Source organism: Ctenopharyngodon idella, chromosome 18 (assembly GCF_019924925.1).
Source record: "Ctenopharyngodon idella isolate HZGC_01 chromosome 18, HZGC01, whole genome shotgun sequence".
Lineage (NCBI taxonomy): Eukaryota > Metazoa > Chordata > Actinopteri > Cypriniformes > Xenocyprididae > Ctenopharyngodon > Ctenopharyngodon idella.
Window position 1 is genome coordinate 8,073,484 of NC_067237.1, and position 24,328 is coordinate 8,097,811.

At 36.5% G+C, this 24,328-nt stretch overlaps 1 protein-coding gene across 1 annotated transcript in view; it reads left to right on the forward strand.

The window, feature by feature from the left end:
• The window catches only part of dmxl2 (Dmx-like 2), a 478,360-nt gene that overhangs the window by 322,903 nt on the left and 131,129 nt on the right, over window positions 1-24,328 (forward strand). The window lies entirely within an intron of this gene.

The following is a 24,328-nucleotide window of genomic DNA, read 5'->3' on the forward strand; positions in this document are numbered from 1 at the left end:
CAGACAGTGTAATAATAGACAATAACAAATAAGATATTGGTATGACATTTAAATATATATATATATATATATATATATATATATATATAAAATGATGGCTGATAGCCATGTGATATTTTAGTGATAACAGCACTCATCCTTATCACTCCGCTTGAAGCAACTGTCATGGCGGCCTAGCAAATCCACCATATTTTTTGTAAAAACTACACTTGTACCAAGAACTGTAGTTTTAAAAGGTTTTTAGGCAAGAATGTAGTTGTTTAGACCTGAAATATGTGACTCAAATTTAATAATAGCGCCTATTTTACAATTTGTTTAGACATTTTCGGAGATGCGAGCTCCAGGCCGTCAGCGGCCATTCAGTGGTCATGTACCCGCCAAGAACAGCTTCATCTCGGCCAGTGCTTTGGGGATTTGCCGCTGTGTCTTATAGTGGTTAAACATGAGATATAATTCATTTTGGGTACATAAAACGGGCAGTCTTTGGTCTTATTAATCTATTACTTGTTCCAGAGCAAATTAAATTGTGCTACATCTGATAATTTAATATTAAGGCTATATTTAACTTACATCCTCTATAGCATTAGCATATTGGCTACAACTAGACGGGAAATATCAGACGAAGACTCTTCTCCGCTCTTCAAATACATAAAACATTAGCCTTTATAGACATAGTGTTTCTTTATTTACCTTTGCAATGCAAAGAAGCAAAGATCTCCAAACTGCATGCAACACTTCCATGCTACCATGCTGCTGATATACAGCCATATTGCGCGGCTACTCGTGTGATATTGCTCATATATATGTGTGTGTGTATGTATAAGAAAATGTTTATTGCTGGTAGATTTATCTGCCATTGTGCAGGTGTGGCAAAATGATCACTGCTGTCCCTAGTGAGATAGAAGTACTGTGCATAGGCTACGTATAGAGTATCAATATCAAATAACACACTAATACAGTTAAAACAATAATAAAGTACTTTACATGTGCTTTAGTGTGTTAGTCAACACATCAAAATAAGCATACTTCTTTAATCATAATGATGTAAAACGCACAGTAACACTTTATTTTAGAGTCATTGTTACACATTACATGTAGTAACTGTAGTAATAACTGTTAATTATGCATAATTTCATGCAAATAACCCCTAACCAAACCCTCATCCTAACCCTAACTTCATGTAGTTAATTATTATTACTCAGTACTTAAACATATAATTACACTGTAATACTGACACCATAAAATAAAGTGTAACTAAATGCACTTTGAATTTGAGATTATTACAAAGTGCCTTTTTTTATAAGTGTAATAAAGTGTGTTAAGAAACATAGTAATGAAAGTGTACTCTCTTAAGTACACTTATGTGGCCTTTTATTGATATTATATTATCTGCAAGTACAGTTTTTTAAAAAATATACTAAGATACTAAATCTATACTAAGATTTGAAGTACACTACAAGTGCACATTCAATACATTTAAGCACATTTCTTTTCACAAAGAGTTTATAATCATATCACCTCTCTCTCTCTCTGAAATCACCTGTCTGGTTGAGCTCTGAAAGGCTCTAGTGTGTCATGTCAGATTTGCTGTGTGGATGTGAAGGACTAATGTTGTGGTCATAAGGTGGCGACCTTGTCATGACCTCTGGAGGCCCGTCTCAATGAAATCTCTCAGGACAACTTAATATGACTGAAAGCTGATCGCTGACAGGACAGAAACCGAACAGAGACTGCTGCAGACACTCAGCACTTTCCATTCAGAATATTATTATTGTATGTGTTTTTCTTAGTAAGGCAAGGCACTTTTTTGAAACTAATCCTAAGTATTAAGCTTTAGAATGTGTGTGTTTATGCGCGCGTGTGTGTGTGTTGTAGGATTAGGGGATAGAATAAACCGCGTGTGCACGTGTGTGTGTGTGCGTGTGTTTGGTAACTAGTCTTTTAGCTGAAGGTAGACTGAGGTAAACGCATGCCATGATTAAATTTGAATGAAGCTACTGTTTGCATATGGACCCAGATGTTGACCTGCCCGCTCTCTGTCTCTCTCTCTCTCTCTCTCTCTCTCTGTTTTGCAGTTCCAGTTTACTATAGTTTATTTGCTAATAAAATCCATCTTTATTAAAGTAGTGTTTGTAGCTTAGCAGCAGACAATGACAAAAAAGTAAAATAACAACATAACCAAATAAAATAATAAAGCATAGTAAATAAATTACGAAGTAGCACTCAATAATTCAACTAAATGATAAAATATATGACATGAATAAAGATGAAAATTAGAGCCTCTGTTTCTGGCTCTCGTTTGCCCAGAGGTGGGTCAGATGATGGATGATCTTTCAGCAGTCTTTTTTGTAATCAATGCGAACTCGCTGTCTGAGTGCTATGTAATGACAGATAGACTCACACATACACGCACACACAGACACACACACACACACAATCGTCATATGCAGCCTCTGGAATGCATTAGAGGCATTAACCTTGACCCCTGTGAAAGTGGAGAGGTCGACAAGTCTTGACAGGAGAATAAGATAATTAGCATTGAGAGCTGAAGCTCTAACCTACTTTGTACAGGCAAAAACCTGGGTGTAAATGAAATGTCTCAAAACCCTCAGCATTGTGTTTTATTCCAAAAAATTAAACTAAGGTGTGGTCACATTTACCCTGGCTTTGCAAAATTTCGCAGACAAAATCTCGTCATATGCATAGAAATCCACACAATCGTATGGAAGCTTGCTTCCGGCACAGAATAAAAAATAAACAGTTACTTGCGACATTTAATCTCACAATTCTGACTTTTTTTCTTGCAATTACAAGTTTATGTCTCACAATTGACCCTTCGCCGGGAGTTTGATTGACAGGTGATCTAACCAATCATAACGCCGAATCCGCCATTTTGTCTGACAAAGCAGTCAGGGGAGTTAGTAGATTAACGTCGGTACACTTGAACTTGGAAAATGCTGTGAACTGACATCTTTCCGCGGTTGAAACAACATTCCTTCTGAACATTCCTTTATTTGATGCTATAAATTAACTAGTAAGAAGAGATGATCAGTTCACGACCTGCTTGAACTGAGGCGCTACAGCGATCTGTCACGACACATTAAAGAGCCACAAAATGGTATTTATTGTTTAGATTTCTTTAAAAATTACATCGTTTGAAATTTGAGACTTTGCTTCATATCAAAAGTAACCTGCTCTGTTTTGTCTGTTGACCCGTTGTCCATGTCCTCTTTGCTCCACTATGTATTTTTCACTGTGTGAGAACATGATGTGTGGCGTGAGAACGGCATGGCTTATCGGACATAGCAACAGTAACTAAAGGGGGTGGGTCTTTGCGATCAATTCTGACTTTTCTTCTTAGAACTGTGCGTTTTTATAATCAGTCAGGTGTCTTAACTGCATGAAAATCAGAATTGCAAGATATAAACTCACAATTCTTCACAATTTTTTTTCTCTCTCGCTATTTCTAGTATATATTGAGTATATGGTTTACATCACGCAATTCTTACTTTACTGCAGTTTAGACACCTGAGCATAGGATCTGAAACCATGAGATGTGACTCTTTCAGAACCTGATTGGAAGTTTTGCTTTTGAGCGAAAAAAAGTTCCCTAAGTTAATTTGTCGCGCTCACCTACAGAAAGTGACTTCTGTGTAAGCTGTGATTCATACATCACTACAATATTGACAGTGGACCTTTTTTGCCCATGAAATCTTGCTGAAATTTTGCCACACATTTACCATGTAAATGGTTAATGGTACTTTTCTGTGTGTATTGTTGCAAAAAGTCTAAGTTTCCCCAGTAGTTCATCCTGTTCGGTTTCAGCTGAGGCCAGATCAATGCTGCTCAGCAGCACTTTAGAGAGATACAGCCCTCCTAACATCACCGGGCCGGAGGAGAGATTGATCATGGCCATTTATCTAAGCGGAGGCGTGCCATCCCACCGGGCTTCATGTTTTAACATCCTCTGTGCTGGTTTAAACTGGCAGGTTGCCATGGCAGCTAATGAGGAGCCGACTGACGGAGTGGAACAGTCGTCACTGCAGATTCTTTACCAGGGTAAGATAAAGCTAATGCTGTTAGCATCGAAACGCAGGATTGAGACCACTCCATCAAACAGACATCTCAAACTCTCTCTCGCTCTAATCCAGAATGAGAAATGAAAACATCTTTATGTGGTTTATTCCCATAAGCCCCACTCAAACCCGATGCTGTGCTGCACACTCTTCTCCAAGTATGGGGTACTGAATTTGTTGTTCCTATCTATCTTTTTCCAAATTTAGCAAAAAAAAAACAACACAATTTTAGTAGATTTGTCTAAACTAGCATGTTAGCAAATAGAGCATTTTTCAAATTTTGCATTTAAACAATAATATATATATATATATATACAGGTGCTGGTCATATAATTAGAATATCATCAAAAAGTTGATTTATTTCACTAATTCCATTCAAAAAGTGAAACTTGTATATTATATTCGTTCATTACACACAGACTGATATATTTCAAATGTTTATTTCTTTTAATTTTGATGATTATAACTGACAACTAAGGAAAATCCCAAATTCAGTATCTCAGAAAATTAGAATATTACTTAAGACCAATACAAAGAAAGGATTTTTAGAAATCTTGGCCAACTGAAAAGTATGAGCATGTACAGCACTCAATACTTAGTTGGGGCTCTTTTTGCCTGAATTACTGCAGCAATGCGACGTGGCATGGAGTCGATCAGTCTGTGGCACTGCTCAGGTGTTATAAGAGCCCAGGTTGCTCTGATAGTGGCCTTGAGCTCTTCTGCATTGTTGGGTCTGGCATATCGCATCTTCCTCTTCACAATACCCCATAGATTTTCTATAGGGTTAAGGTCAGGCGAGTTTGCTGGCCAATTAAGAACAGGGATACCATGGTCCTTAAACCAGGTACTGGTAGCTTTGGCACTGTGTGCAGGTGCCAAGTCCTGTTGGAAAATGAAATCTGCATCTCCATAAAGTTGGTCAGCAGCAGGAAGCATGAAGTGCTCTAAAACTTCCTGGTATACGGCTGCGTTGACCTTGGACCTCAGAAAACACAGTGGACCAACACCAGCAGATGACATGGCACCCCAAACCATCACTGACTGTGGAAACTTTACACTGGACTTCAAGCAACATGGATTGTGTGGCTCTCCTCTCTTCCTCCAGACTCTGGGACCTGATTTCCAAAGGAAATGCAAAATTTACTTTCATCAGAGAACATAACTTTGGACCACTCAGCAGCAGTCCAGTCCTTTTTGTCTTTAGCCCATGCGAGACGCTTCTGACGCTGTCTGTTGTTCAAGAGTGGCTTGACACAAGGAATGCGAAAGCTGAAACCCATGTCTTGCATACGTCTGTGCGTAGTGGTTCTTGAAGCACTGACTCCAGCTGCAGTCCACTCTTTGTGAATCTCCCCCACATTTTTGAATGGGTTTTGTTTCACAATCCTCTCCAGGGTGCGGTTATCCCTATTGCTTGTACACTTTTTTCTACCACATCTTTTCCTTCCCTTCACCTCTATATTAATGTGCTTGGACACAGAGCTCTGTGAATAGCCAGCCTCTTTTGCAATGACCTTTTGTGTCTTGCCCTCCGTGTGCAATGTGTCAATGGTCGTCTTTTGGACAACTGTCAAGTCAGCAGTCTTCCCCATGATTGTGTAGCCTACCGAACTAGACTGAGAGACCATTTAAAGGCCTTTGCAGGTGTTTTGAGTTAATTAGCTGATTAGAGTGTGGCACCAAGTGTCTTCAATATTGAACCTTTTCACAATATTCTAATTTTCTGAGATACCGAATTTGGGATTTTCCTTATTTGTCAGTTATAATCATCAAAATTAAAAGAAATAAACATTTGAAATATATCAGTCTGTGTGTAATGAATTAATATAATATACAAGTTTCACTTTTTGAATGGAATTAGTGAAATAAATCAACTTTTTGATGATATTCTAATTATATGACCAGCACCTGTATATATTAAATTTGAATTTGCTATTTATAAATGAAATCATTGAAATAGATCTGTTAACTCTAATCTAAATTTTAATACATTTAATAGCTAAATTTAAATCTAAATGTTGAATCTTGAGCTAAACAATTGGTACATGCTAATTTAAAGCTACAGTCTGTAAGCTTTGCCTCTTTGTCGCCACCTCTGTTTGAAACCTGCAATTGCAGTTATTTGCGTAATTATAATCTTTACATGGGTTGTGCATCAGCGCGGATGAATCTAACGTTTGCTGTCAGTCACTGCACCGGTGTGGATACTGTACTTCGGAATCACAGATTGAAGTCTTGGAAGAATGACCAAAATAAAAATTTTCACCGGAGAATGTCATCTGAACAAGTAAATAACATGTCTGCCACTTTTGTTCTGACCAACTGAGAAAAAAGCATTACAATAAATCGCGCTGCCAATGGTGATTAAACCTAACGATCGCTTAGCTCGGATCACGTCAAACCATGCAAATTATTATTATTGTTATACTTTGTTCTCAATTTGTTAATGCTAACAACATCAGCATTGCTTGACTATGTATTTAGTGTGTATTAGTGTTACCCATAGATTTCAATTTCTGTAGTCTAATCTCTAAATGTCCATTTGTCATACCATACAATCTGCCATCAGTATGATAAGTTTATTGCAGCTGCTGTGAGAAATGGCTATAAATGATCCGTCACCTGCAGCATCCTCACATGATATAGCCTACTGACTGGGACTCCTTCTTTATGTAAACAGAAGTGATGTAATGACGCAAAGAGGAACGGCTGCATGCTTGAATTTCCCACGGAAACCTACCAGTACCACCCGTATTAGAAAACAATATTACAAGTTTACCGTTGTGAATTGTGAAGGTAAGGAGATAGTTTTGAAAACTGGCTGTTTATGTACTTGCTCAAAAATTGATTTTGGATCATTTTTAACCAAAAAAAGTTACGGACTGCAGCTTTAATCTAGCAAAAGTGTGTGGTTTTATTGTTAAACCTATTGTTGTATCACACTTTACATTACATTTGGTGCTCAACACTCCAAGCACAATCAAGTACTTTCTGGTGTTAAATTAATGTTATTAATAACCTTGATGGGTGTCTTCACAATATTGAGTGAGTCTATTCTGGTCACTAATTAACAGGATACTTTAAGCAGGACTAGCTGCTTTTAGTCTAGCTATTATCTGCATTACTTATATAATGAGCCACATTAAGCATGCATTGTCCAGCTCCGATCAGAAGAGTGAACAGAGCGGCAATGATTGCAATTATTTTACCCACTTGTGATTATCTGTTTTGAGAGCTTTTATGTTCTGTTTCATTTGCAATGTAAACATTTTTGCTTCCTTTGAATGCTTCTAAGCGAACATTTATTCACAATGCTCCAGGTGCAAGCTCTGGAAATTAAATAAAGCCTATATCAAATTACCTATGCTAATTTGTAAACGTAACACACAGTGACTGGACAGATTTTGCTGCAAGATGCTACACAAATATTAGACATCTTTATTTCATAAACAACAAGCATAAAGCTTACAAAGAAGTCATTTTCTTATATTGCTAGAAGCAAAATTTATTGTTTTTATTTATTTTGCTAAATTACTGAGCAAGACTTTTACATTTTATCAACATAAGGTGAGAGGGCAAGCAATACATGCTGCCTCAATGCTATATAGGGTGGTTGCTACCCACATTGTTATGTGGTTGCTAAGGTGCGAGTAATTTTTAGCTAATACTAAAGCTAACAGTGCTAGTGGTGGTTGTTAGTGTGTTGTAATTGAGAAAGCTATTCTATTAGAGATCATTTATTTTGTAAATCTAACCAAGATGAGACATTTTTAAAAAAGTAAAGTGTGAAGACAAATTACCAGTATGTTTATTAATAGTGTGGTTGTCGGAGTAAGGCAGAGAACAAATGGATGGAAGATGAAGTTAAAGTGAGGAGGTGAGAACAAAATTAAATGAGTTGAACCATGTGAAGATGAAGCTTTGAGTAAAGATTGGTTTAGTATGTTAAAGGGTTAGTTCACCCAAAAATGAAAATTCTGTCATTAATTATACTCCACCTCATGTCGTTCTACACCCGTAAGACCGTCGTTCATCTTCGGAACACAAATTATATTGATATTTTTGATGAAATCCGATGGCTCAGAGAGGCCTCTATTGCCAGAAATGTCACTGAACCTCTCAAGATCCAGAAAGGTACTAAAACAGTTCATGTGAGTACAGTGGTTCAACCTTAATATTATAAAGTGACGAGAACACTTTTTGTGTGGCAAAAAAAAAAAAGACTTTTCAACAATATCTAGTGATGGGCAATTTCAAAACACTGCTTCGAAGCTTTACGAATCTTTTGTTTCGAATCAGTGGTTCTGAGCGCCAAAGTCACGTGATTTCAGTAAACGAGGCTTCGTTTACGCGATCCGAACCATTAATTCGACCATTGATTAGATTTGTAAAGCTTCGAAGCAGTGTTTTGAAATCAGCCTGTCTAGTAGGCTATATCGTGTGTGTGGATGCTTCTGGTGGCGCATCATTTGTAGCCTCTTCTTACAGCAGCTGGAATGTATTTAAACTTGAGATGGTGGCTTGTAATCCAGAAAGTTAAAAACGACAATCATTATTGACAACTGTGGTAAAAAGTAAAAGACTTCGGACTGCGGAGAGCCTACAGTAAAAAAGGGAAAGCGACCAGGCCCGTGCGAAAACAAGAATAAATGTCGGCAGGGCTTTTGAAAGGTGGCATGACCTAAAAATGAACGCAGAGATGGCTATTTTTTTGCTGGACATGTAAGACATTTCAATGGTTCATTGGGTAATAAGGTAACAGTAGCACACGTTTTCGCTTAATCCATACAGTTATGGATAACGATAATACACACTACATACATATAGTCACGCAATGTTAATGTTTTTAACATTAACAATTTATAACAATAATAATAAAAGAACAAAGTATAACAATAATAATTTGCACCATTGGTTGTGCGATTTATTGTAAAACATTTTTCAGTTTTCAAAAGTGAATGACGTTACTTACTTCTTCAGATGAAACTTCTTATTTTGGACATACATACAAGACGTAGCATAATTACGATGTACTGTGAAGATCCACACTGGTGCGTTGACTGACAGCCCCCACAGACAGCTGCACCTCAAAACATTAGATTCATCCGCGCTGAGGAGCCGTGCCGATGCACAACCCACATAAAGATGAAAATTCCGCAAATAACTGCAATTGCAGGTGTCAAACAGAGATGGCGACAAAGAGGCAAAACTTACAGACTGCAGTTTTAAGATTGCTTTAACCTTTTGTAATACTTGTGATTGAGTCCCTCAGTTGTCATCAATGTGAAAAGATGGATCTCAAAATCATACAGTCACTGCTGTAAAGGGTTCAAATATGCAAAAGATGCTGGAAAACCAAAAAAAATTGCGAGACCTGGAGGATTTTTCTGAAGAACATTGGGCAGTTTAACTGCTCAGGACAAACAAGGGACTCATGAACAACCATCACAAACAGTCGTGGATCATCCAGGTAACCACACACAGTATTAAGAATCAAGGGTATGTGAACTTTTGAACAGGGTCATTTATATATATATATATATATATATATATATATATACACACACACTACCAGTCAAAAGTTTGGAATCGGTAAGATTTTTAATGTTTTTAAAAGAAGTTTCGTCTGCTCACCAAGGCTGCATTTATTTAATTAAAAATATAGTAAAAACAGTAATATTATGAAATATTATTACAATTTAAAATAACTGTTTTTTTTTGTTTGAATATATTTTATAAAGTAATTTATTCCTGTGATGCAAAGCTGAATTTTCAGCATCATTACTCCAGTCTTCAGTGTCACATGATCCTTCAGAAATCATTCTAATATGCTGATCTGCTGCTCAAGAAACATTTATTGTGTACAATTGTACAAAATATTTGTGTACAATATTTTTCTTCAGGATTCTTTGATGAATAGAAAGTTCAAAGAACAGCATTTATTTGAAATATAATGTTTTGTAACATTATAAATGTCTTTACTGTCACTTTTGATCGATTTAATGCATCCTTGCTGAATAAAAGTATTAATTTCTTTAATCTCTTTCAAAAAAATAAAAATAAAAATTCTTACTGACCCCAAACTTTTGAACGGTAGTGTATAACGTTACAAAAGCTTTGTATTTCAGATAAATGCTGTTCTTTTGAACTTTCTATTCATCAAGGAATTCTGAAAAAAAAAGTACACAACTGTTTTCAACATTGATAATAATCATAAATGTTTCTTGAGCAGCAAATCAGCATATTAGAATGATTTCTGAAGGATCATGTGACACTGAAGACTGGAGTAATGATGCTGAAAATTCAGCTTTGCCTCCACAGGAATAAATTACTTTATAAAATATATTCAAATAGAAAACAGTTATTTTAAATTGTAATAATATTTCACAATATTACTGTTTTTACTGTATTTTTAATTAAATAAATGCAGCCTTGGTGAGCAGATGAAACTTCTTTTAAAAACATTACCAGTCAAAAGTTTGGAATCGGTAAGATTTTTAGTGTATATATATATATATATATATATATATATATATACACTAAATAAAACTAATAAAGTACTAAATAAAAAATAACATGCATTTTGTATGATCCCTCTTATTTTGTTAAAATAATTGACATTTTGCAGATTCTGCAAGGGGTATGTAATCTTTTGAACACGACAGTAATATCAAATAACACACTACAGATACAATTATAATCAAGTACTACTTGATTGTCCAAAACCCAAATTTGCCTGTAGGTGTTTCCAAACTTTTGGATAACACTGTGTGTTTTAAAACTAAATTGTTAAAATAAAGGGATTTCAGCCCAGAGTCTGACTGCTCAGAAATCACCGGTTTAAATGGTTTAAATAGTAGTTAGGGTCTATTGAAGCCCCACTAAAGATAGCTGATTCTGAATGTGTGCAAGTGTCTTCATTTAAACAACCTCATAAAGATAATGAAATCACTTGCGTCTATAGATAAATCAGCAGTAATTGGAGAGGAACTTCCGTCACAGACAATCAGGAATGACCAGATAAAAGAGACCTTGTTTTCCGTTGTGTATTATGTTGTGTTTATTTAGAGGCCTTTGTGTAACATGCTCTGTTGACACCGCTGTGTTCTCTCTGTGCATCACAGCATGCATACAGATAAGAGCCCGGCCTTGCTATTGTTCTATTGTTACCGCAAAAGCGGTTAAAGTCATGATGTCTTTGATAAAACTTCAAAGAAGACATCATCCCCATCAAAGAGAGTGGTACGATCCGCCCTGACCTCCTCTCCATGTGAGCTGACCTCACGGAAGACTAAATCCCACCTACAGAGGGGGGGCCACTGTTGAGCCTGGCATTTACTGAGCCCTCTCTGTCAGCAGAAAAAAATTGAAAATGGTAGTTAAATGTCAGATCTTTTTCTAGAGGAGAAAAGGCTATGTTTTGCTCCATCACTGAAGTAGGCCATGGCTTGCGTGAGGGCACAGATCTCGTTCTGAATGTCACTGTCTATAGCTTTAATCTTCCCAGGAAGGAAGGGTACAGCGACCAGACAGACTCTACTGTCTGTTTTTATCTATCAAAATACACTTCTACAAATGCATGAAGAAAATTAACTTTGTGGCTGGTGGGCAAATAAGTTATTCACCAACTTTATTTTTTTCTTTCAAATCAAGTATTTAAAAATATCTTGCTGTGTGGACATGAACAAATGTACAATTAATTAAATCTTGATAACTACTGTACCCTAATTAACTGTAATGTTTTATTACATTTGACTAAAATGGAACATAGTGAAAAAGAACCCAGTTCTCTTTGCATTCACACTGTATTGTAAGTGAATCTGAATCTATTATTGATTGTGGGTCTCAATTCGCTTTACTTTCACACTACTGTTTTTTTTTTTTTGGAAAACAGTTTCCTATCCTAATTCATTTTGAAAACTTCACCCTCATGATAAATTCATACAAACTGCATATAAATACATACAAATATAATGGTGGTTGATAAAGAATTAAATTAGATACACTGTATGTATGTACACAGTGGCATCCCGACCTATGCACAGAGTATGCACAATGTGCAAAAACAGCATGTAAATATACATAATGTCAAAATATTAAAAGATTTGTTAACATACAGTTTGCTGTACAACACACACACACACACACACACACACACACAGATCTTATCACCCTGTTGATTTTCTGCAGGTGTTTTTCTGTGGATGGTTTCTCAGAATGTATTTTGTTGTAATTTGTCTTTGTCTGACGCTAATGAAACGGTCTGCTGATTCATATTCCCTTTTCATGGTCCTGGAGCATTTTAATTAGGTTTTTCTATTGGCTTCATTTTTCCAATGTGTTCATTTGATGGTCTGAGTGATGTTTATGCTAGATTCATCAGGAGACTTGTGTGCGTTTTAAACAGATTTAGTGAGTTTCATAACTAGCTGAGTCAGGCTTCTTTTTCTGGATTCTCTGATTGCAGTACTTTCAAAGGAAATGTGTTATGTGCAACTCATAACACCCTTTCAACAGATAATTATTTTTGGCAAACATGGTTAATTTGTGGCCTATGAAAAAAAAAAAAAACTGTAACAAACTTATGGAAATATTTGACAGTTTGCAGATATATCTTTGGTTGACCAGTAAATCTTTTTATTGAAAAGTTCTTCTTCTTATTATTATTATTATTATTATTATTATTATTATCATTATTATTATGTATTTATTTATTTGAATTTATGACAAAATGCATCAAAATTTCAGAATTGAGAAAGATTCAAACCAGTCAGCTTTTGGCTGGTTGACTGCACATTTGGTTGACTGCACATTTACACATTTCCCTCAGAAGGAAGGAGCATTAATTGTATACAAATAAATGTATAAAATTAATACAATTAATTGTATTTAATGTACTTCAAATCTTAAAAGTATATTTCAAAAGTGTACTTGCAGATAATATGATATTAATTGAATAAAATGCCACTTAAGTGTAGCCTGTAACAGTAGCCTGTGAGGGTGGTAATGGTGCAGTAATTAGGATAATTCACTAATTATTCAGTAATTAGGGTAAGTCTCAGGGGCCGTTTACATGACACCATTTTTTAAACTAAAAACTGAAAACTTTTTATGAGTTTTGGCCGTTCATTTACACGACAACGGTGTTTTGGTGGCCTGAACACGCAAACTTTTGAAAACATGTTTCAAGTTTTTGAAAACGGTCTCCGTGTAAACAAAAACGCAAATCTGTGAAAACAATGACGTCATGCACAACGGCATTACATGTTCAGTCTATAGTGTTTCATCGCCATCTAATGGCCTGGCAGCAGAATACAGCGTTTTTAGTCATTTTCACTGATTCGTATGAATGGGGATCATTTTGACAATGGTGTCGTCTGCACGCGGAAAACTCAAAGGAAAAACTTCTCCGTTTTAACCATATCATTGCCGTGTAAACGTAGCCTCAGACAGGTGTTACATTCTGAATCTGGCAGAGATCTTTGTACTATCCTTGATGGGTCAATGCCAGCCTGGCACAGATAATTAACACAGATAATTATTTCGAAGCTTTACGAATCTTTTGTTTCGAATCAGTGGTTCGGAGCGTGTATCAAACTGCCAAAGTCACGCCCCCCAGTGGTGAACCATTGAAATTTCGAAACACTTATGATGTAACGAAGTCTCGTTTACTGAAATCACATGACTTATTTGGCAGTTTGATACATGCTCCGAACCACTGATTCGAAACAAAAGATTCATAAAGCTTCAAAGCTTCATGAAGCAGTGTTTTGAAATCGCCCATCACTAGATATTGTTGACTAAAGTCATTATTTTGTTTTTTTTGGCACACAAAAAGTATTCTCGTCGCTTCATAACATTAAGGTTGACTGTAGTCACCACTGTAGTCACATGAGCTGTTTTAAATATGTCTTTAGTAGCTTTCTGGGCATCTGAAAGTGTGGCAATGGAGGCCTCACTGAGCCATCGGATTTCATCAACAATATCTTAATTTGTGTTCCAAAGATGAACAAAGGTCTTACGGGTGTGGAACAATATGAGGGTGAGTAATTAATGACAGAATTTTCATTTTTGGGTGAACTAACCCTTTAATAGCCAGACTGTTCCAATCCAACTTGTATCCAAAGTCTTTAGCACACTGTTCATATCAATGCTGTGCAACTTAATTTGTCAGTTTACAGAGCATTGCATTTACTCATTTCATTCCAAATCTGTATGGCTTTCTTTTATTATTAAACACCAAATAAGATGTTTTGATGAATTTTGAGTTTTGGTGAAGAAACACTATTTTTAAATATCTTGTTTGATCAGTTTATCCACTTAGAAAACATCTGTCTTTGCAGTCCTACAAAACACAGTGTTTTGTTTTTTCCCCTTATTTGTTAATGTGCCTTATTTTCCATTTTACATTGAGTACAAGTCATTAGCAGGACGAGTTAGCATTAGCGCTAGGCCTGAATGATTGACAAGCCTGCTGTTTACACTCTGATATGAATGAGAGAGGATACAATTATGAAGTTAGTTTTTGTGGCGCTCATCTCTATGTGTGCATGTTGTTTTTAATTAGCAGGTATGGCAATCGGAGTCTTATCTGGCCAGCAGAGACATTAGCACTGACGTCAGCTGAGTATAGTCATTAACATTCTCTCACAGCTGTCAACAAACTTGGTTTATCAAAATTACACACTCATGCTGCAAAAGCATTGTGACAGTTTTTTCTTTTTTTTTAATTGGCCTGCTCATGCACACATATATGAGATTACAGTATATGTGTGTGACAGAGCATTTAGATTAAGAAAACAGAAGAGCAACAGCTAGTTCTGGTCATGAATTCTGATTGGTCAATAACAAAGTGAAAGTGACACGTGAAGGCCGAGTATGGTAACCGATACAATGAAATATGTCTTCTGCAACCCATCCAAGTTAGTGCACACACATTAGGAGTAGTGCACACACACACCCGCAGCAGTGGGCAGCCATTTTGCTGTTGCGTCTGGGGAGTGAGGGTTGCTCAAGGGCACCTCAGTCATTTCCTGCCTGTATTGAGAATCAAACCCGCAACCTTCGGGTTACCAGTCTATCTCTCTAAGACTGCCCCTTAACACAACCATGATTTGAAACATCTACCTGTGGTGAATATTCTCTTGTATAGCCAAACTTTTCACTGTCAGCATAAAGTCTGGTCCACTTTGCAGCTTATTCTGGCCAAGAACTACCCAGTTAGAGACTGTCTGGAAGGTGACCTGTCACAGTTAGTTTTGCTTTTATGTCATGTAGTGTTAGAATAGACTATACCATAACAATGGACTGGGGTGTGGAAATGTATGCAGCCCAGTTCCCTGCATCCTTTTGGTCCCATTGACTTCCATTCATACGCATGCGAATGCGTCAGCCCGGAAACGCAAGCTCGCGTGAAAAATTTCGCATTTCGCTGCGTTCCAAAGTTCAAGTTTGTTGAACTCTGACCTGCGAATTTCGCATCACGTGAAGACGTGCGACCAGTAGAAGATCGATTCGTCACAGCATGACCTCTTGGCTGAATTAAAAGAATGATATTTTTGCAGTAAAGTCGAGTAAGTTGTATATTTTTACATTTTGAATGTATTACTATATCTTATATGTTGAATTCATTTTTATAAAATAGACGCCATAGACTGTGACGTCACATAAAGGACAGAGCAAGATTTTGGTTTACAAACTGTAATGTTACATCAGTCATTCCTGTTCTCTGCTAACGTATGTACCGTTATTGTTTGGGTAAGTGTTTACTATTTAGCTGTGGGACCACTTTGCTCACATAAGTGTAATACAAAGTGTTCTTATCATTAGAGTGTTTATCATTAGAACAGAATGGAGCACTATCAGTATCATAATAGGATGTACAATTGCTAAGAATTGAGGAAGCCCCTGAAGTTGAAATTCAGATATGGTAATTGTCATTTCGTTTCCGACATGCACTGTGAGAGGTAGACCAATCACAGCAGACTGGGCTATCTGACCAATCAGAGCAGAGTAGGCTTGTGGGAAAGGAGGGGTTTAGAGAGACCGAATCTTCGAACAAACCGTTTCAGACCCACTTTAAATGATCTCTCTCTCTCTCTCTCTGTGTGTGTGTGTGTGTGTGTGTGTGTCTGTGTGTTTCTAAGAGAGCAAGATGTCAATACTAGACGAAGCAGGAGGTATATTCACCCCTCCTCTCTTCCACCTTCATTAGAGGGTAATTAGATCAATGATTGTTTTTTTTTGTTCTTCTCTGCAGTGTCTGCATGTCACCCGCCAGTCTGTCTGTCTGCTCAGCTCTGAGATCTGCTCTTTTACCTGACTCTTGACAGGCCCTCAGACAGAGACACGTACAAACTTTAGGGAGGGACTGATTGCAGGGAGTAGACAGCTGATGAAAGACGGCACATCAGGGAGACAAAAAGAGTGATCGATCCATCATCTCCTCTGTATCACCGTCCTGGTGAATTCAGTCGCCTGGCGTCTCATGATCTGATGTAGAGGAGACAAATGTCAAGACACAAAGCAAAAAGTCCCCCGGGAACTTCGAAACGCAAAGACATCCACCCCGTTTTCCATGCTCTGTCCTGACTCCTCATTCTAAACAGGAATTACATATTGATCTGGAAGCCCAAAAGAACCACAGCAAAGATGAAGAGCTCAAACTCTTCCTTATCTCCAGTGACTGACAAATGTTCTCAAAATCCTTCAGTTCCTTTTATATATCCTGCCCTAGCTTCCTGTTTCAATAGGATATTCAAACCATTCATGGGGATTTTAACATTCCCATGACTGTGACGTCATAATCACGACAAACCATTTTTGCAGTCACTCTGGAGAAAGCTTTAATTTGTAAATGAAAGAGATCTTTTCTTTCATAAATAGCCAGACAAATCCTGTTTACCCCTATAAAGAAGCAGAAGAGAGATGCTGATCTTGTGTAATGGAGAGTATTTGTCCATCGAGAGGAAAAACATTTGCATAAAACCATTTCCATATTTTCTTTTGTTTACATAGAATTAGCAGATTGGGATTGTTGGGTTGGTTTATCGCCTCTAATCTTCCTAACTCTGCTGTGTTTGCACATTCTGTAGCGACAGAAATGTAAATTAAAGATTTGTAGAAAAATTTAATCATAAAATGAAATATGGCAGTACTAAGCAGTATGGATTCACATGCTCAAAACTGATCATGGTGTTTCAGCGTTTTGTACGTGCTTGTATATATTCTTTATTTTGAAATATATAATCCTGTAATGTATAGTCACAAGTTTTCTGGATGTTTCCCTTTAAGGGTGAGTAAAGGTCATTCTCCTTAATCTACTGTGACATGCTGCTTATTGGATACTCTTCCCTCATGAATATGTAAATACATACCTGTGTGTGTGTGTTTGAGCTCTGTGTGCATGTAAATAACCCAGCTGCCTTATTTACCGGCAGGACACACACACACACACCCTTGAGGACACAGGACCCATCTCACGCCGATCAAACACTAATAAGATGGCATCCCAACAGACCAACACATATGAGTGTTTAATTTCACACGTGTATGCTCCTGTTAAAAATGATCGAATGTGATTATCTATGGATTCTGCACTAGTGCTCAGGATCACTAGAGAGGAAATCCAGAATACATTCATACATTTCACAGACAGCAGCTGTGACCCTGCATACACACTGAACTCAGTTCAATATAAACTTAAGCTTTAGTCACATGAATTTATGAATACAGTGACACTTAAAGTGAACACAATTTAAAGTGTAAATGTTTTTGAAAGGTTGCTTGAAGTCAACCAATTTACTGACACGTCTGATAAATTATTATTTCATTTTAATAGCTGGATGTGGACTAAACCAAAAAAAAAAAAAAAAAAGCAATTAAAATAATTAAAAAAATATTAGTATTACATAACTAATGTATTATAATTTTTTTATAATTTTAACTGTAGATGTAATATTTACTTAATATTTACTGTTAATATGTTTTAAATTTATTTTTGTAATGTAATTTGAAGATTTTGAATGGAATTATAATAAAAAATTCAAAATAATTGTGAATGGTTTATTGGTGCACATTATTTCAATTAAATAAAAATGAATGTATGAATGAATGAATTTTCCATATTTTTCAATCCCTCCCTACTGTCATGATTTCCCCAGGCTGTGTTCTAAGACTTTTATTTTAAAATGTATTTACTGTTTCCATTGTTCCTTTTGTTCACTTCCTGTGGTTTGTTCCTTTTTGCCTTTTTCTGATTTTTGTTTGGTTCACGTCATCCCTATTTGGATTTTCTTTATTTAATAAACTATTGCTTTGTTTAGATCCTTGTGTCTCCTCTTCCCAGATAACCATAAAACCTACTGTCACATAAACACCATTTTTCATGAAAAAAAAAAAAATAATAATAATAATAATAACTTCACATTTCTTTGGGAAATATGTTAGATTGCCAAGAAGTCAATTGGGTTGCAAACAGAGAGACCGAATCTTCGAACAAACTGTTTTAATAAATATCTTGTAATGTTTATTTTAATTTTTTATGTCACTCATTGTACTGTGATATCAATATATTTTTGCTTTATATTTAAAGCTGCAGTCTGTAACCTTTTTTGGTAAAAAACTATCCAAAATCTATTTTTGAGCAAGTACATAACCAGCCAGTGTTCAAAACTATCGCCTTACCTTAGCCCGATTCACAACGGTAAGCTTGTAATAATGTTTCCTAATCCAGATGGTACTGGTAGGTTTCCACGGGAAATTTGAGCATGCAGCCGTTTGTCTTTGCATCACTGCGTTACGTCTGTAAGTGGCTACAGAAATTGAAATCTACAGGTAACTCTAATACACTAAATACACATAGTCACGCAATGCTGATGTTGTTAACATTAACAATTTGAGAACAAAGTATAACAATAATGATTTGCACATTTGACGTGATCCAAGCTAAACGATCGTTAGGTTTAATCACCATTGGTAGTGCGATTTATTGCTTTTTTTTCTCAGTTGGTCTGAACAAAAGTGGCAGACATGTTACTTACTTGTTCAGATGATATTTTCCAGTGAAAATTCTTATTTTGGTCATACTTCCAAGACGTAGAATCTGTGATTCCGAAGTACAGTATCTACACCGATGTGGTGACTGACATTTCATTTAGACAAAACATTAGATTCATCCCAGCTGAGGAGCCGTGCCGATGCACAACCCACGTAAAGATGATAATTTCATAAATAACTGCAATAGCAGGTTTCAAACAGAGATGGCGACAAAGAGGCAAAACTTGTGGACTGCAGCTTTAACCACCCTGGAAGTTATTGCCATTAAAATGGACACACACACACACACACACAAGGTTTGTCTTTAACAAATACCCTATAACTTTGCTTAAATTTTGTAATTACAAATTTCAATTTAATTGGCACCATTGTACCCTTGTGGAAAAAGAAGTACACTTACATGCTAGTTTGCACCGCAGTACAGAGAATCAGATCTGTTGGATTTACAACATATGAATTCATTCACTTCTCCCAAAATACATGCAAGTAAGTGAGTCAGTGAACTGGGAGAAGAATAGAGTAAACTTTAAAGTTACTTACACAGTGTGTACCTGATATGAATAAAACAGGTTGACTAATTATAATGGAAAGGATTGTTATTGCTGCTTCTATAGACATCAATGTGTATTTTACAAAGTCTAAATGTATTGTTTTGTCATTACTCATGTGTATTTAAATGTCTGAAACCTAAAATAAACATTATGTGGTTGAAAACACAGTGTATTTGTGATATATGAAAAGCACTGAGCGCGTCCATCTCTGGTTTAGTACCAGCCAAAGCGCGCAAGCACATTTGAATTTTGCAGTTGATCACTTGATGCACTGAACGTGCATCATATGTGATCGTATGCGTTAAAAGGGGCATAATAGGTCACCTTTAAATATTACAAGGGCATATGAATTAAAAAAAAATAGTGATGTGCATGGATAAATCATTACAATAAACACTGCAACATTCTGTAAAAAGAAAATAACAATTGTAATTTTTGACTTCATGGTGATTTTAAAACATGTAAAATGTACTTTAAATCAGTCATTTCACCAAAAGCCAGGGTATGGCAGACCCTGATGACATCATCCAACCTTACTCCCTCGACGTGACAGTCCCACTTTCTTCACACAACTTTTTCCAGCACTTCAAAGCTCAAAAGTCTAAATATTATCTAATTTAAGTGTTATTTTTAATATGATTACCAAAAACATTTTGTTCATCCTACAAAGATTGTCCTCATTTGTAAAACTAAAAGTCGATCAATCAAAAACCACAGCCAATCAGAATACAGTGTGGGCAGGCTCTCGTTGCATTTGCACAGCACTCGCAAGGAAATGGATAAGTGCATGATCAAATTCACAAATATTACACCATTTAAAAATTATTAAAAATACATACTGAGCTACTAAAACAATATTTGTCATAAAATACACTGGTTTGTTCACAGTTTGAACATTCTTGCTTCCATTTGTTTAATTTCAAGATCTGAAGTGAATTAAAGCTGGGAGCACTAAATGATATTCAAAGTCACGTTACATGCTTTTACATTAAATAAAGCACATAAACATTAGCTGAGATTAACTTACTGCCATACTTTGTGTTGTTGTTCCAGCAGTGGCAAAAAATAGAAACTGCTTCTAAAGTAGAATCGTTTTGTGCCACCTTCGCGGCTGGTTAGGACAACCGGTAACTTAAACACCTCAATATTTCCAACAGAAATCCCTGTGATTGGCTACAATGCTCAACACTGCAAAATCACGTTGTGAATAGGCAACACTGTTGATCTTACGACATGAATATAAGAACCAGATAACTTTAATTTACTTACTTTTCTGTTTTATTTAAAAATACTAATTATATGTTACATATAGTAATATATAATCCTGCATGCAATGAATACAATTATATAAGTTGCACTGACTTAGCCAGGCAGCAAAAGTATGGCAGTCACCCCTGCTTTAAATATAAAACTTTTAGTTTGATATTATTACACAGTGTACTTTATAAATTAGTAGGCCTGTAACCTATGGCGTGTTCCATTTGTCCTTGGAAGTGGGAAAGTCCTAGCTCCCAGTAGGAACTTTATATTTTTTAACCCTTAAGTCTTAATTGTGACTGGGAAACTTGGAGGAAGCGCAACATCCCCAACTTCAGACTGCAATATGGCTGCTCAGCGCATCAACCATAGTGAAACAGTAGTAAAATACTGTTTATTAGCACTTCTGTTCTGAAGCACTTCTGTCTCAATAAACTCAGTGGTGCACACAGTACTATTCACCCTCTATTTGTGGAGATGACACTTTAGCATTATCTGTGAGAAATACCACTTTTTTATCTGTTTGTATTCCGAAAGAAGCAAGCACAACAAAGGTTTGCCTAGATGCGTCTATCTCAAGTTTTCTGACCTGTGTACTGGAATACCGCCAATCGGGTGTGACGTCATTCCCAGCTACAACATCCCTCCTCCGAAGTAAATGGAACGCAGCAATAGTCATGAAAGTATACTCTGTTCTCTAAGTTAGCCTTTAATTTCATCTGAAAGTACAGTGTTCTAAAAATATACTTTTAAGATTTCAGGTAGGATACACTACAAGTGCACATTCAATGCAATTAAGTGCACTTCTTTTTTACAAGGGTAGCGCTCTTATAATCAAAATTACAGCTTCATATCAGCAAACAGGAGCTCCTTTGATAGTTTATTAGTTTCAGGGATGCAAACACATTAGAGGTGAAAAAGGTGAGAAAGATGCGAGACATCCCCCCCAGCAAATTGAGTGAACATAATTTGTGAAACACAACCTGCCATATTGCGTAGCGTATTGTTTGACATCGTTACCCTCCACAGTTGGCTTTTACCCGCATTTTACAGGTCTTCATTTCAAACCCTGTCATTATGAAATTGCACAGAACATCTTGTGTGTGTAAAAGCAAACTGTTTAATTACGTTATGACAATATAGTAGAGTTCAACTAAAGTTGTATTTGTTAGCAAAATGGCAATGTTATTAGCGCTATACAAATTGTATTTGGAATAATAAAAAGTACGTTCGATTAAGTGGAAATAACGAAACAGTGGAAATCACAACAAGTCAGCCTTGTCGGGCTTACTAACAGTCCCAATCTTTACATATCGATACTTATCCCAGGAGCGTTGCACGTGGTGCGAAGCCAGGATGTCGGAGTTTTTTTTTTTGTTTTGTTTTGGTTTTTTGACAACTGAGAAGGCGTGATTCTCATGATTTCATTCACCGTAACCCTGTCCAAAGACTGTCCTCTCAGATTCCCCCCCTCCTCCCCAAAACACTTTCTCATCAGATCTACGCGAATCTCATAGGTGACCTATTTTGATCTCAAAATGGTGAATTCTCACCTAAAGGTGAGGAGTTTGCATCTATGCAGTTTCAAATCTAATGCTGCTATGTATTTTCAACTGCAGACAAAAGAAATCTTTGGGTTTAGCTATTCTGTTTTACTAGTTAAGTTTTGCTCTGAAAGGTATAATCCAGGCATCAACCATTTCTCTACCACTCACTGAGGACATCAAACTTTGATGGATTCTTCTGAGGAGCATTTTGTTAAGAAAAGCTGTCAATGAAATTTTAATCTTCCTGCGTGAGTGTGGAGCTCACAAAGAGTCAGGCGGCAAGCGTGAGATTCATTCTAGTAATAAAACGGTTGTGTTTGAATGCCTTTCCACACACCACTTCCAAGTTATTACACAGAGGGCCAAAATTAAAACTTGCTACGTCAGTCGCACTTTACTGGATATTCAGCAGCATCATAAATGATTAAACTCGTGGTTCCCCAGGACATCTCTTATTCATGAAATTAAATGATGTGCACAGTTCTGCTGTTATATAGGTATACATGCATAGCGCCACTCAGGACGAGCCCTGGGCCACTGGTTTATCACGTCCTGACACGGAGGCTGCAAGTGGACACACAGAGCTGAAATGGCATATGCACCTATGCATAGGGTGATTGTTTACTCCTGACCTCACATGAGACTTAAAGCTATTTCGATGAATTGTAGATGGGCTATTTTTCCATTTTCCACCTGGCTGCTTGACCCTGAGGAATAAGTACCAAAAAGTGCTTGGTTCAGATGGTTTTTTTTTTCTTTCTTTCCATTTGAAACCTTTCTTTCTCGGACCTTGCTGTGCAGTTGTGCTGAATAATTTTGAGTGGTTGTTGCTGTGTCCATTTTTCCATCAGTGAAATCATAAAATAGCCTATAAAATCAAGGGGAGGGGGGGGGGATTATTTGCTTTCCACTTAAAGTATTAAAAAGTACCTTGGTTCCAAAATGTCTTTTGGATACAGAAGTTATTCTTTGAAGTTTAGCTTTGTTACTCATTATTTAAACTGCACTTCTGAAGCTAAAAAAAAAAGGGGTCAATGTTTATCAGATGATTCCATTTTGATATTTATCTAGTTGAAAAAAAAATCAAAGATCTCACTATTGACAAGCATTTAAAAATCTTATTTCACTCTCTCTTTTTTTTTTTTTTTTTTTTTTTGCTCTGCATGCTCATCACCTAAATAGACATAATTTGTCATGTCACATGGCTTTGAGCAGAACTGAGCACCACTGGCCAAAGATGGCAGATTTCAAATCATGTACTTTCAGGACGTCCTGCACCAAACAACCGAGATGACTGGGAATGACAATGGATAGCTTTCTCCAGCTATTATATAGACCTCCTTGAAAGAGAGAGTAATAATTTTACACAGTGTCACGCAGAGGTTGCAAACTAACAAAAATTAAAAAGCTGTATCTATTTGCAAGCAGAGTATTCTTCAACCAAAGTAAACTCAATTACACGGGTAACAGAACAACACCAAACACAATGATGAGATCAGAAAAAGAACTGAAGCTACGTCTACATTTATCCAGAGTTTTCATTTAAAAACACTCCTAATCCACACTAGTCTGAAAACGCTTAAACAGCACATGCGTAAAACATACTAAAACCTCACAAGTTGATGCAGAGAGAGCATATATATAATAAAGTTCTCAAGCTATTCTTCTGGCATGATCATTTTATTAGCATATGATCACGTCACTCACTGTCCAGGTCACACTCAAACTCACATGGTTAAAAACGCAACTGTCATCATGTTTTGCCGTGCAGGATAGCAAATGTGAGTAAATTCTCTCTCATCTCTGCAGAAATGTAATACGAAATTCTATAAAGGAGCAT